Genomic DNA, 17076 nt, shown 5'->3' with positions numbered 1-17076 from the left:
GTCAGCAACTTATAAGCCAGTAGGGGGCATTATAGCCAAATCCAATTCATCCGTCAGACACAACATACAGTTTTAAACAGATGTCATCCGCATGCAATCAAAGGGAACTGTGATAAAAATAGTCGAGGTCAAAATGGAGGTGGTAGTCTGGTGTATTTTAATCGTGTAAGCAGGAAGAATGTGGTCTCTACGCCATTTGGATTGGTCAGCACGTAAACTGGAACTAAGGAGCTTTGTTCTGGCTGCAATGCGAATTGTATGCTGTCAAAAATCTAGAGAATTTATGATGAACTGCTTATTAGCAATCTATATAAATTGCAGTGTCTTTGACAACACTGCCTGCAAATACTGTTGATCTGTGCAACACTTGTAATATTTGTATAAATTTGTGGGTACTTAAGAGTTTACTCTCCAAGTGCCCAGAGCCTTAAAGACCTAAAACTGAAACTCATTCTTTAAGAACTGTACTGCCAGCAAACTGATTTTGAAATGCTATCTATTCTGTAAGTATTGTACTATTAAATATTTGATGTCTTTCTTCTTCTGTATTTTTTGTCAATAAATATGAACTGGTACTTTTCATTTGTATGTCTTTCCACACTTTGAAAAATACAGTAAGCATCCCACATACTGAGTGTAAATTGTTCATTGTCATTTCTGGTGCTGAGTTAACGGACACTAGGTGTTAGCTAGTGTTAATTATATGTATTTATTAGTGAGCTGGAATTCTTCCTGTTAATGTGACTTACTCTTGAGGAATGCTTTGAATCATTTAATTGTTGGCTGTTAAACTGCAGTTTACATACATACGTTTGTAGTTTGGCCTTTAGTTCCAATTTCAGGACAATTCCATAAATTTTCAATGCTGAAATTGCCAAGTTTCATAGACATCAACCTGGAAATCTGTCAATTTACTTTCTGTTATAGTATAGTAAAACATCACCCTTGAGCTATTTTACTAATGCGATGCAAAATGGTATTACCAACAGTTAAATGGCAATTTGCAATGGTAGTACCGCCATTTAATAAGATAAATTACACCAAAACCAGCTCAATTCTATAATAGATTAAAAACTCAATTGATGTCGTGTGGCATTTTTTGACAGTATTCTTTAAAACATCAAAAGACAGTAGTCTTCCTCTGTTTAACTAGGATAGTTAGAAGCATTACCCTACATAACCAATTTAATTTGTCTTGAATCAGATCTATTCTTTCCTTGTTACCTAACCAACTTTCAGCCACACATTAAAACATTTGACCACTTACTGTGTACACCTCCAGTTAATTCAACACATCTTTATCACTGGATGAAGATAAGGCAAGACTATGTTAGTTTTGAGTAAAAAGGATGTTTCTTTAGTGCCTACTATGGAGTTCAGACAAAAAGTGGTGAATTTCTGTTTTGTAAGATAAAAAGTGCCTGCTGCAAAAAACCCCTGATCTTTGCTTAGTATCTAATACTACTGAGACATCAATTTAGAGCATTTTTCATGTGGATATTAAACTGCCGTGGCAAAGTAGCTTGTGTGTAGAGGAAACTGCCTGCAACTAATGAAATATTTTCTGCAAACAAGCTAAGGAAGATGAGTTATGAAATGGGAGCAGAAGTAAACCATTCAGCCCCTTAACCCTACTCTATCATATGGTCAGGGCTGAACTGATTTTGTTTAAAATTTAACATTCCCGTGTGCCCTCTAACTCTTGATTTCCTTGCCTAACAAAAATCTACCTACATTTGTCTTAAAATTGTTCAATGAGTCATGACAGGAAACATCTTCCCATATTCACCTTTTCAAGACCCTTCAGGATTGTGTATATCTCAATCGTGTCACCCCTCTTCTAAATTCCAATAGAAATAAGACCAGTCTGTCCAACCTTCCCTCATAAGACAATTTGTTTGCTCCAATCATCACTTACTAAAACACTGAACTGTCTCGATTGTTAATCTGGAAGTCACCCAAAATTATGATTTCCATTCCTAGAAAATAAGCTTGGTTGTTTACATTGAGGAAAAGGAATTGGGCCCAGGTCCCTTATGCTTGGCTCACAAATGAGATCAATGCTGATCTTTCATCTGAACTTCCCTTTCATGCCTGATCAAGTAGCTGAATTAGTTTGGCTTTCAAAAATATATCGATCCCAGCCCTGAATCTATTCTAAGTGCATACAACACTCTGAAGACTTGGAACCCTTTGAAGAAATTTCTTAACTCAGTCTGAAAGGACACTCTTGAAATGATGACCTAGAGTTCTAGATTCCCAACAGTGGAAATAGCTTTTCACAATCATAAGCAGTTCTGAAATGGGACCACTGGCCTCAACTTTTAATTCTGTTTTCTCTTCCAAGACGCTGCCAGACCTACTGAGCTTCTTCAGCAATTTGTTTTTGTTTCAGATTTTTAGCACCTTTTTTTTCTGTTTCGTAATCTGCTTTGGAAGATAACTTCTCATTGTTCTAACTTGAGTAGTACTATCCATTTGCACCCCATTGGAAAATTTCTCATCCTAGATTGGTGAATGATCATATCGTTTGTTGCTAATTGCTGTATTTTTTATGTGCATGCTAAATTGTTTCATGTACAAGGAAATTCAAATGTCTCTGAACATTAACATTTAAATAGTTCTTCATAATTAGAATCCCCAATAGGGAATTAGAAATCAAGAATTTAGAAGAAATATCTTCCCCCAAAGAATAGTGAGAATTGGAGCTTGTCACCATTTGAATTAGTTGAAATTGAATAGTACAGATATTTTAAGGAGGGAATGAAATGGATGGTTACACTGGTTGATCATGTGCATAAAGATGGGAGAAATGTTGAGTAAACATCTGCATGCATGGTTGGGCCAAATGGCCTGTTTGTGCTGCATTCTTAGGTAGTTCCTCTCCTTTTCAAAAAAAAACAATTCTATTTCTCCTAAGTAAGTAATTTCACATTTGACTTCATTTAAATTCCATCTGTGAATTTAATGCCCATGACTAAATCTGGCTTATTTTTTGTATGTTGATGGTTCTTTTTGCAAGTTACTCAAGTTTTTTTTCCAGTAATCTTGCATGTATCGCACTTGGTTCCCTTCATCTAAACTTTGGCAACTTTGCTTTATTTGAATAGTCCCATCAGATCATAGGGCTGCTCTCAGTAGAGAGAGATAGAGACAGACATGTGATGGAAGTTTAACCTTAGGGTCACCACATTTCAGTTGAGGGGAGAAGTTGAGAAGGAGAATCCTTCGTGGTAACCTCAGTCAGTGCTCTGTTGGTGTCACTCTGCGTTGCAAACCAGAGCTAATTGACCCCAATTTTTAAAATAGGCTATAAATAATTAAAGACCTAGCAGACATCCTTCTATCATGCTTCTAGCAACAAACTGACAATGATCTGTTTATTCTTGCGCTTTCAGACGAAATGTAATGGAAAAGGAAAGGGTTTATTCAAATCAGTTAAACTAACAGTACAAGTTAGTAAAGTAACTAAAATAGCCAAACAAGTCCAGCATTGGTTTCTAGATGGGTAGAACTGTATTGCTACAATGTTACGCCAAACTAGTTTAGAACCTTTGGTAAACAACATTTAGAATGCTGCGCACAAGTTTAGGCTTCCATTCGTTAGTTTTACTATTTTCCATGGAAAATATTTTGAGAGGTTACACCCAACAAAAAAGGCTGTGGCTTTTGGAAAAGAGAAGGCAAAAGGATAAACTGGGGACTCTCTAACATTGTGGAATAATTTGCTAAGATAGATTTAAAGAAACCACTTCCACTCACTCCTGGAGTGCTCCAAAACTAAAGGCTGTACATTGGAAATATACACCAAAGGAAGCTAAGAGCGAATTTGGGAGATGTGTCTTTCTTCATAGAATAGTGAGAATGTGGAACTGGCTACCACGAGGAGTCATTGAAATGAATGATATAAAAGTGTTTAAAGTTAGAAGCTTAAACATCAGAGAAGTGAACAGGTTAAGTGATTGTTTTATATGAAGAAACGAGGGAGGTGGTTTGTGTGGTCTATAAACACAGGCATAAACCAGTAGTGACACTGGTCTGTGTGTGCTATCAATTGTGTAAGTCTAATTGGTAACTATGTAGTTTACAGTTACTATGATGTTCTGTTGCTACAGCTAATTTCCCAAGAGTACAATCTTTCCGCATACAAGACCAGGATGCGCAGGGTGTTGGTTACATTATCACATTGAAACCTTTTGTTATTTCACCCTTTTTTGTGGGATGGTTTGCTTCACCCTGAGATTATAACTAAGAGATACAAACGCCCTCTCTCGTTTAAAGAACGATCTGTAGTATTCTGACAACACTGTTGAAAAGAATTCAGAATAATTTGAATCTTAGAATGAAGAGAACAGAAATGACCTTCAGCACTACTGGACTAACTACAGCCAGCTTGCCAACTGTGACTATTTGCTTCCTTCATTTCAGCTGTCGTTTATTGTCTTAATCTTGTGGCCGGACGTCTGCACATTCCAATCCTATTCTGCTTTTTCTATTTTAAATTACAATGATAAATAACAATACTGACATCATAGTCCACTGAGCAAAACAGATTTTTCTGCCATGGTTATCTGGTTTCCTTGGGGAAGAAGCATGATGAATATTGGGAGAATGGTGAATCGTTCATACATTTAAAATATTAATCTGCAGTGAATTTGCAGATATCCACTTTTTTGTCTCTCTTTAAAGTTGTTCTTTGTATGGAGCATTTTTCCATTCAATCCTAATCCAATAGAAGCAATCATCAGCTTTAGCTTTGTACTGTTTGTAACCCTTAGTCATCTTAGTTAGTTATTGTTATTCTCATCTATTAATAACAAAACCATTTTATTCAGTAGGTAGCTCTCAAACTGATGCAGTTTGTATTTTGCACTTATACTCTCAATTCAGGCATTTTGCTGGGTTGTTTTACATTCTTGTGTAGGTCTGATTTTGGAGCAAGTGACTCTGTCAGATCTGCTGGGTTTCCCATTATTATATTTTACTTGTTCAATCCAGGACAAGAACTGCATGCTAGGGATGTCCTACAGGCTAGCAACATTGGAAATTCATCAAGAGTTTTAACAAAACATAGGCAGGAGAAGCTGCCCAAATATTTCTGAGTAAAACAATGCCAGTTATAAGCCTTGTACTGTCCGTGAAGCCTATTCCACCAGTTGCTACGATTGTGGTTGATCCTGGACAATTGTAAGCATTGATGGGACAATGACAATCCTCTTGGACACAGAACTTCAAATATTTATTACTCAAAGTTTCTCATCTCAGTCATAAGTAATTGCTCACTTTTCCTGAGATTCATCCTCTGTTTCTGCTGGCTGGGGAATATAGAACACAATCTCTGTCTCTATTTTGCCAAGCCCTTTAAGATTCCTGTGTGTTTTTAATAAGCTCAATCTCTTTCCTTTACTCCAGAAAGTAAAGGTGCAATTTACTGAGGTATACAAGATAATGAGAGGCATAGATAGAGTTGATAGCCAGAGACTATTTCCCAGGGCAGAAAATGGCTAGCACGAGGGGTCATAGTTTTAAGCTGGTTGGTGGAAAGTATAGAGGGGATGTCAGAGGCAGGTTCTTTACGCAGAGAGTTGTGAGAGCATGGAATGCGTTGCCAGCAGCAGTTGTGGAAGCAAGGTCATTGGGGTCATTTAAGAGACTGCTGGACATGTATATGGTCACAGAAATTTGAGTGTGCATACATGAGGATCAATGGTCGGCACAACATTGTGGGCTGAAGGGCCTGTTCTGTGCTGTACTGTTCTATGTTCTATGTTCTATATCATCACAAGCCATCCCTGGGAGCAATCTAGTGAACGTTTGTTATTGTCATCCTTTCATAAATATGGAGACCAAAACATTTGCTATGTTCCACCTGTGTCTTCACCAAAGCCCTGTACAATTGTGGACACTTTATCTCTGGTATTCAGTATTCCCCTTGTAACAAATGTCACTGCACCGTTTGCCTTACTCATTGATTGCAGGATGAACACTCTAACTTTGTCATCCGAGTCTCTGAGCATCAACATTTACAAATTGTGACATTTTTAAAAACAAAATTTGTACAAGAGTGCATAGCCTCGCACACTATACTCCATCTGCCACACTGCCCACTTGTTTAACCTGTCTTTTATTCCCTTGTAGCCTTTTTGTCCTCCCAACTTACAATACAAAACTAGGTAGGAGTGTAAGCAAACTTATGTATACTACTTTCATAGAAACGTAGAAAACAGGTGCAGGCGTAGGCCATTCAGCCCTTCGAGCTTGCACCACCATTCAATATCATCATGGCCGATCATGCAATTTCAGGATCCCACTTCTGCTTTCTCTCCATAGCCCTTGATCCCATTTGCCACAAGGGCCATACCCAGCCCCAATAGCTTTCTGTGGTAGAGAATTCCAGATTCTCAACTCTCAGTGGAGAGATTCTTCCTCATCTCAGTTCTAGAACATAGAACATAGAACAGTACAGCACAGAACAGACCCTTCAGCCCAAGATGTTGTGCCGACCATTGATCCTCATGTATGCACCCTCAAATTTCTGTGACCATATGCATGTCCAGCAGTCTCTTAAATGACCCCAATGACCTTGCTTCCACAACTGCTGCTGGCAACGCATTCCATGCTCTCACAACTCTCTGTGTAAAGAACCCACCTCTGACATCCCCTCTATACTTTCCTCCAACCAGCTTAAAACTATGACCCCTCGTGTTAGCCATTTCTGCCCTGGGAAATAGTCTCTGGCTATCAACTCTATCTATGCCTCTCATTATCTTGTATACCTCAATTAGGTTCCCTCTCCTCCTCCTTTTCTCCAATGAAAAAAGTCCGAGCTCAGTCAACCTCTCTTCATAAGATAAGCCCTCCAGTCCAGGCAGCATCCTGGTAAACCTCCTCTGAACCCTCTCCAAAGCATCCACATCTTTCCTATAATAGGGTGACCAGAACTGGACGCAGTATTCCAAGTGCGGTCTAACCAAAGTTTTATAGAGCTGCAACAAGATCTCACGACTCTTAAACTCAATCCCCCTGCTAATGAAAGCCAAAACACCATATGCTTTCTTAACAACCCTGTCCACTTGGGTGGCCATTTTAAGGGATCTATGTATCTGCACACCAAGATCCCTCTGTTCCTCCACACTGCCAAGAATCCGATCCTTAATCCTGTACTCAGCTTTCAAATTCGACCTTCCAAAATGCATCACCTCGCATTTATCCAGGTTGAACTCCATCTGCCACCTCTCAGCCCATCTCTGCATCCTGTCAATGTCCCGCTGCAGCCTACAACAGCCCTCTATACTGTCAACGACACCTCCAACCTTCATGTCATCTGCAAACTTGCTGACCCATCCTTCAATCCCCTCATCCAAGTCATTAATAAAAATTACAAACAGTGGAGGCCCAAGGACAGAGCCCTGTGGAACACCACTCACCACTGACTTCCAGGCAGAATATTTTCCTTCTAATACCACTCGCTGTCTTCTGTCGGCCAGCCAATTCTGAATGGCTTACCCCTTATTCTTAGACTGTGACCCCTATTTCTGGACTTTCCCAACATTGGGAACATTCTTCCTGTATCAGGATTTAATGCATGTCTATGAAACAAAACCCCCCACCCCCATCTCACAGTCTTCTAAATTCCAGTTCTTCTAAAGTCCAATCAATTCAATCTTTCTTGATATGTCAGTCTTGCCATCCTGGGAATCAGTGAATAACAGGGTGTAGGGCTGGATGAACACAGCAGACCAAGCAGCATCAGAGGAACAGGAAGGCTGATGTTTCTGGCCCAGACCCTTCTTCAGAAATGGGGGAGGGGATTCTGAAATAAATAGGGAGAGAGTGGGAGGCTGTTAGAAGATGGATGAAGGAGAAGATAGGTGGAGAGGAGACAGACAGGTGAAAGTGGCAGGGATGGAGCCAGTAAAGGTGAATGTAGGTAGGGAGTTAGGGAGGGCGTAGGTCAGTCCATGGAGGACAGACAGGTCAAGGAGGCGGGATGGGCTAGTAGGTAGGAGTAGGGCTGGGGCTTGAGGTGGGAGGAGGGGATAGGTGGGAGGAAGGACAGGTTAGGGAGGTGGGGACAAGCTGGGCTGGCTTTGGGATGCAGCTGGGGGAGTTTGATGAACGTTCGCTGGATGGTCTCAATAGCGAGAATATCCTTCCTCAGACTAGGAGACCAATACTGAAGACAATACTCAGGTTATAGCCTCACCAAGGCCCTGTATAACTGCAGCAAGGCATCCTTACTCCTATATTCAAATCCTCTTACTATGAAGACCAGTATGCCATTAGCTTTCTGCATCGCCAGGTACACCTGCATGCCAACCTTCAGTGAGGATTCAGAAGAGATTTACTAGGATGTTGCCAGGTATGCATTATAAAGGTTGGATAGGCTGGGACATTTTCATTGGAGCACAGGAGGTTGGTTTCTGAAATAATGTGGGATGTTGATAGAGTTAATGGTAGTTGTCTTTCCCCTAGGATGGCGGATTTCAAGACTGGAGTTACATTTTTGAGGAAAGAGATTGAAATGAAGATATTAGAGGCAACAATTTTTATAGAATGGTTTGCATGTGGAATGAATCTCCCAAAGAAGTGTTGGAAACAAGTACAATTATAATGTTTAAAAGACATTTGGCCAAGTACATGAATAGGGAAAATTTGGAGGGATATGGGCCGGGGTAGTCTGGTGTGACTTGTTTAGTTTGGGTTTACGTTTGGCACGGACTGGTTGGACCAAAAAGTTAATGTTTCTGTGCTGTATGACTATGACCATTCCAATGTGACACCCAGGTTTCATTTATCCACATTATATTGCTTTTTCCAAAAATCTGCCCACTTAGCTGGCCTGTCCAAGTCACCCTGCAGCCGCTTAGAAGTTTCACAGCACCCAGCTGTGTTGTCTGCAAATTTGGGGAAGTTATGTTCAATTCCTTTGTCAAAAGCATTAGATGTGAACAGCTGGGGTACCAACGCTGAACCCTGTAGTACCCCACTTTGTCACTGCCTGCCACTCTGAAAAGGATACATTTATTCCAACTCTCTGCTTCCTGTCTGCTAACCAGTTCCCCGTCCCTGTCAATACATTAACTCTGATTCCATGAGCTAAAGTTTTTCTTACTTATCTCATATGGGACTTTTTCAAAAGCCTTTTGAAAGTCCAGATACACAGCATCCATTGATTCATCCTTGTCCACTGCACTGGTCACATCCTCAAAAAATTCCAGAAGACTTTTCAAGCACCATTTCCCTTTAGTGAATCCATACTGACTTGGACCAATCCTGTCACTGCTTTCCAAATGCTCAGATACTAGATCCTTAATAATTGACTCCAGCATTTTCCCCCTCACCAACGGTAAATTACCCAGCCTATAACTGCCCGTTTTCTCTCCCTCCATGTAAATTTACCCATGTAAATAAGCCCTTGTCTTCAATATAAACCTAGTGGTGTGGCACCTTATTGAATACATTGAACAGTCCCTTTATTTGGCCTAATAGATTCATCCTCAAAAATCTCTAACGATTGGTCAAACAAAATTTCCCTTTTGAAAAATCTTGATGATTTTGCCTCATTGTGCTACGATTTTATAAGTACGTTATTAAGACTTCCTGAATATTAAATCTGTGTTTATTTTGAATGAAAATGCATGTTCTTCTCTTTGCATCATATAGAACATAGAACATAGTACAGCACAGTACAGGCCCTTCGACCCATGATGTTGTACCGAACTTTTACCCTAAACCTAATGTCTATCTAACCTCCAAACCTATCTTACACTATCACCCATATGCCTATCTAAAAGCCGCTTAAATACCCCTAATGAGGCCGACTCCACTACCCTCTCCAGCAATGCATTCCATGACCCTAACACTCTCTGAGTAAAGAACCTACCTCTGATGTCTCCCCTACATCTACCTCCACTCACTTTAAAACTATGTCCCCTCATAAATAGCTACCTCCACCCGAGGAAAAAGTCTCTGGCTGTCCACTCAATCTATACTTCTGATCATTTTGTATACTTCTATCAAGTCACCTCTCATCCTTTGTCATTCTAAAGAGAAAAGCTCTAGCTTTCTCAACCTTTCTTTGTAAGACCTTCCCTCCATTCCAGGCAACTTCCTGGTAAATCTCCTCTGCACCTTTTCCAATGCTTCCACAGCTTTCCTCTAATGAGGCAAACAGAACTGGACACAATATTCCAGATGTGTCCGGACCAGGCTTTTGTATAGCTGGAGCATAACTTCACGGCTCTTGAACTCAATCTATTAATGAAAGCTAATGCACCATATGCCTTCTTAACAACTCTATCCATCTGGGTGGCAGTTTTTAGGGAACTGTGGACATGAACCCCAAGATCCCTCTGCTCCTCCACACTGCCAAGAATCTTTCCATTAACCCTGTATTTTGCTTTCAAATTTGTCCTTCTAAAATTAATCACTTCACACTTTTCAGGGTTAAACTCCATCTGCCACTTCTCAGCCCAGCTCTGCATCCTATCAATGTCCCTTTGTAACCTAGAACAGCCCTCCGCACTGTCCACAACTTGGCTCACCTTCGTATCATCCGCGAACTTACTTATCCACCCTTCCACTACTACATCCACCAAGTTAATCTTTCTGAATACTTGGTCTTGTTATGCTCTGTTTTATCATGGAATTGACCTCGAAGAGCAGAAGCTCACAAAATGTAGGTCAAATAAGAATTTTGCTGAAAATAAATAGTGATATTCATGTTCAATAAAAGTTTGACTTTCAAGCAATTATTAATTCCTTGAATTTCAACATAAATTAATACCTATTCTACTTATAATTTATATTGTCCATACATTTCAATTTGAATCTGAATTATAGTGTGTTGCCATTGACACTGAAAACTAACTATTCAATTGTTAGCCAAGTTTGCTCCTTGTTTGCCTTTTACTCATGTATCAAGTGATTTCAATTGTACAGAGACAATTAAACAATGGAAAGCCAATGAAAGCAATGCTCAGCATGCAACAAATAGAGAAAGCATATTAGGTATTTTAAGTACTATTTTAAAACAACTAAAGAAAGCCTAGAAGCAAGCTTTTCTTGAGAAGAAATGCTGGAAATCACTGCTTCAGAGTCATGACGAAACCTTTGGCTTGCTTTCTCTTCATGAATGCTGCCTGACCTGCGGTGATTTCCAAAATCTTTTATTTTCAGCAAGCTTTTCCTGCCCAACTTCAAAACAGCAAGCAAGAGACACATGGTCATTTATCCTGTGTGTCAGCTACTAACTGCTAAAGCTGTTAATTTGTCATTACTTTAAAAATATTTTTAAAAAAAATTCATAGTATAACAACAGACTATTCAGTTCAAATGCTGACATTTCGGGCCTAGACCCTTCATCGGAGAGCTCTCTGATGAAGGGTCTAGGCCTGAAACGTCAGCTTTTGTGCTCCTAAGATGCTGCTTGGCCTGCTGTGTTCATCCAGCTTCACACTTTGTTATCTTGGATTCTCCAGCATCTGCAGTTCCCATTATCTCTATTCAGTTCAAATAATCTATTCCAATGATTATGATCCACACAGGTCTCCTCCATCCCCCTTCATCTACAAATACCTGTATTTTCAAGTGCTTATTTAGCTTCTGCTTAAAATGTAGTCCTGATACGTGGCTACTCTTTGGATTCTCCTTTCTTTTTGTTATTGATGGGTATTTTATTTACAGACTCCAGTTCATGAAAATGTCCATGTATGTAAACTTACTATCTAATGTATTCCATTCCAAGCGACCCAGACCATATATTTAGAAGTGCTCAAGAATGTTTCTTCTTGAGAACATTTATTATTAGTGCACTTGCTTATTACCATGCAGTGAAAAGATTTGCTTACACTTTCTACCTTTGTCTGGGAACTTTACCAACTCTGAACTAAAATATTTAGGTATGCCAGATAAAATCTTGGTTAGTTTGTTAATACTGCCGACTGTGCACTGATGGTGGGTTTGAAAAATCTTTCATATACTATTAGTTTGGTCCTTTCATTTTACCCACAATTCGAAGTGATTTCAATTGGACAGGGACAATTAAACAGTGGAGGCAATGAAAGTAATGCTCATCATGCAAGAATTAAAGAAAACCTAGAAGCAAGTTTTTCCTGCCCAACATCAAAAGAGAGATGGAGAGACACAAGCTAGCTTTGGTTCCAAACCAGTTATTCATCCTGTAGATTGGTCAGCTGCTAAGTGTAATGTGGTTTTGTTATAGAATGAATTGTCTGCATGTTAGGAGAGGGCATTTGAACACACTGTATAACAGTACAAAACGCTAGTGAGGCCTCACTTGGAATATCGTGTACAGTTCTGGTCGCCCCATTATAGGTAAGATGTGGAAAAATTGGAAAAGGTGCAGAGGAGCTTTAACAGGATGTTGCCTGGTCTGGAGCGAAGGTCCTTTGAGGAAAGGCTGAGGGACTTGGGTCTGTTCTCATTGGAGAGAAGAAGGCTAAGGGGGGATTTAATAGAGACATACAAGATGATCAGAGGATTAGATAGGGTAGACAGTGAGAGTCTTTTTCTGAGGATGATGACGTCGACTTGTACGAGGGGGCATAGCTGCAAATTGAGGGGTGATAGATTTAAGACAGATGTCAGAGGCAGGTTCTTTACTCAGAGAGTGGTAAGGATGTGGAATGCCCTGCCTGCCAATGTAGTTAACTCAGCCACATTAGGGGCATTTAAACAGTCCTTGGATAAGCATATGGATGATGATGGGATAGTGTAGGGGGATGGCCTTAGATTGGTTCACAGGTCAGCGCAACATCGAGGGCCGAAGGACCTGTTCTGCGCTGTATTGTTCTAACAAGGTATAGAGCTGATGAACACAGCAGGCTAAGCAGCAGAGGAGAAGGAAATATGACATTTTGGATCTAGGGTCCAGACCCGAAACGTCAGCTTTCCTGGTCCTCTGATGCTGCTTGGCCTGCTGTGTTCATCAGCTCTACACCTTGTTATCTCTGAATACCTTAAGTGCTGTTTTACAGTTAATATTTGCCTCCGACAAATACTGTCTAAATCATCTTCCATTATCAATGCTAGTTTTCTCTGTTCCAATCAATCTTATTTCCCCATTTGAAAATTAAATTTATATTTTACTCATTTCTTTTTTAACTTCCAGTTTTCTGGCCTGCTCTGAACTATTAGCCATAGCCTAATTCTAAGGATATTTTGCATCTATTCATCTCACCTGCACTCAGCAGTCGTCAAGTCTTCTGGTTGTAATTAAAACTATAATCTGATCCATATTTTCCTTTGGAGCTCCCTTTTCAGACCTGCTCTTATGATCTACAACAAGTCCCACGGATATCACTTTTAATCATTCCAAGTGAAGGTATCCCATTTTTATTAACAGGGAAACACTTTGAATCTTCGCCCATTCTGAGGAAGAACCCGAAACATTAATTCTGATTTCTCTTCACAGATGCTGCCAGATCTGCTGAGCTTCCCAGCAGTTTGTATTTTTGTTTTTGACTGACAGCATGTGCAGTTCTTTCAGTTTTTATTTTGGATTTTCACCTCAAACTCTGCACCTTCCTTTCTGATCTGATGAGGGGATCTGGGGGCATGCCCAGTGGTCCTTCCTTCAACTAAAACAGAAATTGCTGGGGAAACTCAGCAAGTCTGGTTGCATCCATGGAAAGAAGCAGAGTTAATCTTTCAGGTCCAATGGTCCTTCTTTCTGTACCCTGGCTTCTTGCCTTTCTTCCACACCGTTTTATGGATCAGGTTGGGGAGGCAAAGGCCTAGTGGTATATCATTAAACTGTTAATCCAGAAACCCAGATAATGTTCTGGGCACCTGGGTTCGAATCCCACCACACATATGCTGGAATTTGAATTCAATAAAATATTTGGAATTAGAATTACAGCACAGTACAGGTCCTTCGGCCCATGATGTTGTGCTGACCTATTATCCCACTCGAAGATCAAACTAACCTGCACACCCTTCATTTTACTATCATCCATGTCCCTATTAAGAATTAAGAATCTAATGAAGATTGTTAATCCACTGTCAATTATCTGAAAAACCCATCTGGTTTACTAATGTCCTTTAGGAAAGGAAACTGCTATTCTTACCTGGTCTGGCCTGCATGTGACCCCAGACCCAAGCAAGATGGTTGACTCTGAACTGCCCTCTGGGCAATAAATGCTGCCTAGCCAGTGATGCCCTCATCCCCATTCATGAATAAAGAAAAAAAAATCAGCAGCAGCCATTATTGCTGGCTGTCCAGATGTGACTTCAAATTTATTCGTCACCATAAGAGGCAATGATTTGAGGAACACTGTCCATCGCTAACTACTCACGTTAAATGGCTTGTAACAGCCAACTTTGCTAGATATTGCTACATTCCCTGTGATAAAGGCAGAACTGGTTGGCAATACTCCAGAGTTAATTAGCTGCAATGAAGGCTCAACTTTTGTCATTGCAAATTCGGTAAAGCCTACTGGCATATGTCCTTGAAATTAAATCTCACAAAGATGAATTTAACATATATTAAAAGAGAAGTCAGCAGCCTTTCTGGTTAGGCTGTAATTTTATTTGTTGGTATAAAAGACTAATAGGTCTGAATGAGTAGGTACAATTTTATAACAATGTTGGGTGTCTCACAGTGAAAGGAAATCTGCTCAGAAGTCTGTGGCACTCTAACAAATCTGGTGGGCAGGCTCACTGAACGTATACCGAAATCTAGTTATGACGGCTGTCAGTGCTCACTGGGATAGTGCCTTGGAAATCAAGCCCCACTACTGCTGCAGTCACCACACATATGAAAAGAATTAATCAAACTAGTCATGACAACTCTGAAAATGACAGCTGATTCTGGGCAGTATGAGTTCACCTCCTGGTTCTCTAGCTTGGACAGAATTCACCAACAACTCAGGTTATACTTCATGGGCAGCAATGGCCTGCAAATCCTCCCTCACCTCTGCTTCCACAACCCCCATCCCGCCCCCACCCCCGCAAACCCAGTCCAAAGAGGTTGGTTTTGGACAGATACCAGCCTCACCAAATCATCACGGTTCACCTCTAATCCATTTACAGTTATGTTCTCCACTTTACTATCATACTTCAGAATGTGCTGGCACCTTTCATTGTAATGTTACTGCCAGAAAACTTTCCACAATGACTAACACCTATCTCAAGAACTGGACTAGAGTGTTTCTCAGAGCTCCTCGCTTGTTGTTTTTATAGTCACTCATTTTAGACTTACTTGGATTCCCACAGTGTCTCTATCTTGCCTTTTTTTCCACACTCTCTATGTGGCCTTATCATTTAATACAATCACAAAGCCAGGCACCTTGTCAAGTCAAGGGTATGGACATGTTGATGTCTTGCTCATTGCTACATCAGTGTTGTATCTACCTACTTGCCAGCAGCAAACACACAACATATGCGTCAACTGAATGGCCACATCTCAAAGTCCAAGGGAGCAATACTTTCTCTAATATTTTGTTCCACCATACAGATCTTTGAGGTCTGCGCATACAGCTTCTTTGAAAGGATGTGCTCACATGCTGATTAGAATGTATGCAACCTCCCAGTGCCTATGCAGCTTAGAGGGAACACTGAAGGAGAACAGTGCCCAATCAGATCAATGGGGAACTCTCATCAGTCAGGGGCAGCATCCAATCTCAGTCCAGGGGCACGGACATAGCCAGCCATTTGGGTCAGGGGTTCCCTAAATCACTGTAGCCGGAGGGAGTGAGCCACGGTCAGTCCTGCTGGTCCAACGCAACCCATCTGGATTTGCAATAAATCAGTCGGGGAACTGCTCCATGGTGATCACTTACCAGTTGAGTCTGTCCAAATTGTTCTATGGGAGAAACAGGGGCAATCTATGGAAAGCTGTGGTCTTTCCTAGGGATCAGAATCATATGATTCATACATCATGGAAATAGACACTTCATTCCACACCTAACATAATCCCAAACTAAACTAGGCTCACCTGCCTGCTCCTGGCCCATATCTGCATAATAAAATTTGCCCTTATGTCTTTTTAAATCTCCTTTTTATCACAATAAAAATGTGCCCCAAGTCTTGAAATCTCCTATCCTTTGGAAAAGACAACTACCATTACTCCTATCTATACCCTCATGATTTTAGAAACTTCTATAAGGTCACCTCTCAACCTCCTACATTCCAGTGAAAAAAGTCCCAGCCTCTCCAGCCTTTCTTTATAACTCAAACCATCCATGCCCAGCAACATCCCGGTAAATCTCTTTTGAACCCTCTCCAGCTTAATAATATCCAAAGTTCAAAGGTGTTTTTAGGCTCCAGTCCTGTGGTAGGGAAACAAAGGAGTAGTTGTGGGGAATGGAGACAAGAGTATTGGGAGGGGGAAGCTCAGCATATTACAATGGGAGGTGTTAGTGCATTGGAGGATGTGAGTGACTGCAGTGGAGGGGGAATGGTGGAATGGCTACCTGGCATTTTAATGAAGCAGTGGGAGAACTCATGATCAGTAAACAAAAGAGGCAGATGGTGCTCTTTTGGATTTTGAAGCCATTTTGTCTCTCATCACTATCACCCTTGACAGCTCTACCTCTTTATGACAGTGTATTCAGTATATGTACCAGATGGGAGCCAGCTTAAAGCCATCTTTAGCCATAGTGCCAATGTATCTTTTCCGATAGCAGCAAGGCCCAGACGGCTGCCCCTGTCAATCATGGGAAAATGAGCGCAGAGAAATTCTTCAAACAAACTATGGTGGGATTATCAAGGATGGAGACATCCTGAATTGTTTTATACTTGTGCAGTCAATAATCAGTCAACATGGTGATCAGACTCCAATAATCATCCAGAGTATCAAACGTAAGAAATTTTTCATTCTAAATTGAACATGGGCAGCAGGGTCTTGATCTCTGAGCTCAAACAGAGTTATTTATAAACTCATGCAGTAATGAATTAGATTATTTTTGTGTAACAGTCTGTAGAGGAAGGCTGGGCAAAGGAGTTTCTGTATAATTTATTTGACAAGTATCTATGTGGTAGTTCTGATTTATAATTGCTGATGCACTTCACCACCGATTTTAATGTATTGCTTAGCTATGAATACATTTC

This window comes from Stegostoma tigrinum, chromosome 7 (assembly GCF_030684315.1).
Source record: "Stegostoma tigrinum isolate sSteTig4 chromosome 7, sSteTig4.hap1, whole genome shotgun sequence".
Taxonomy (NCBI): domain Eukaryota; kingdom Metazoa; phylum Chordata; class Chondrichthyes; order Orectolobiformes; family Stegostomatidae; genus Stegostoma; species Stegostoma tigrinum.
This window is presented reverse-complemented; position numbering follows the sequence as displayed.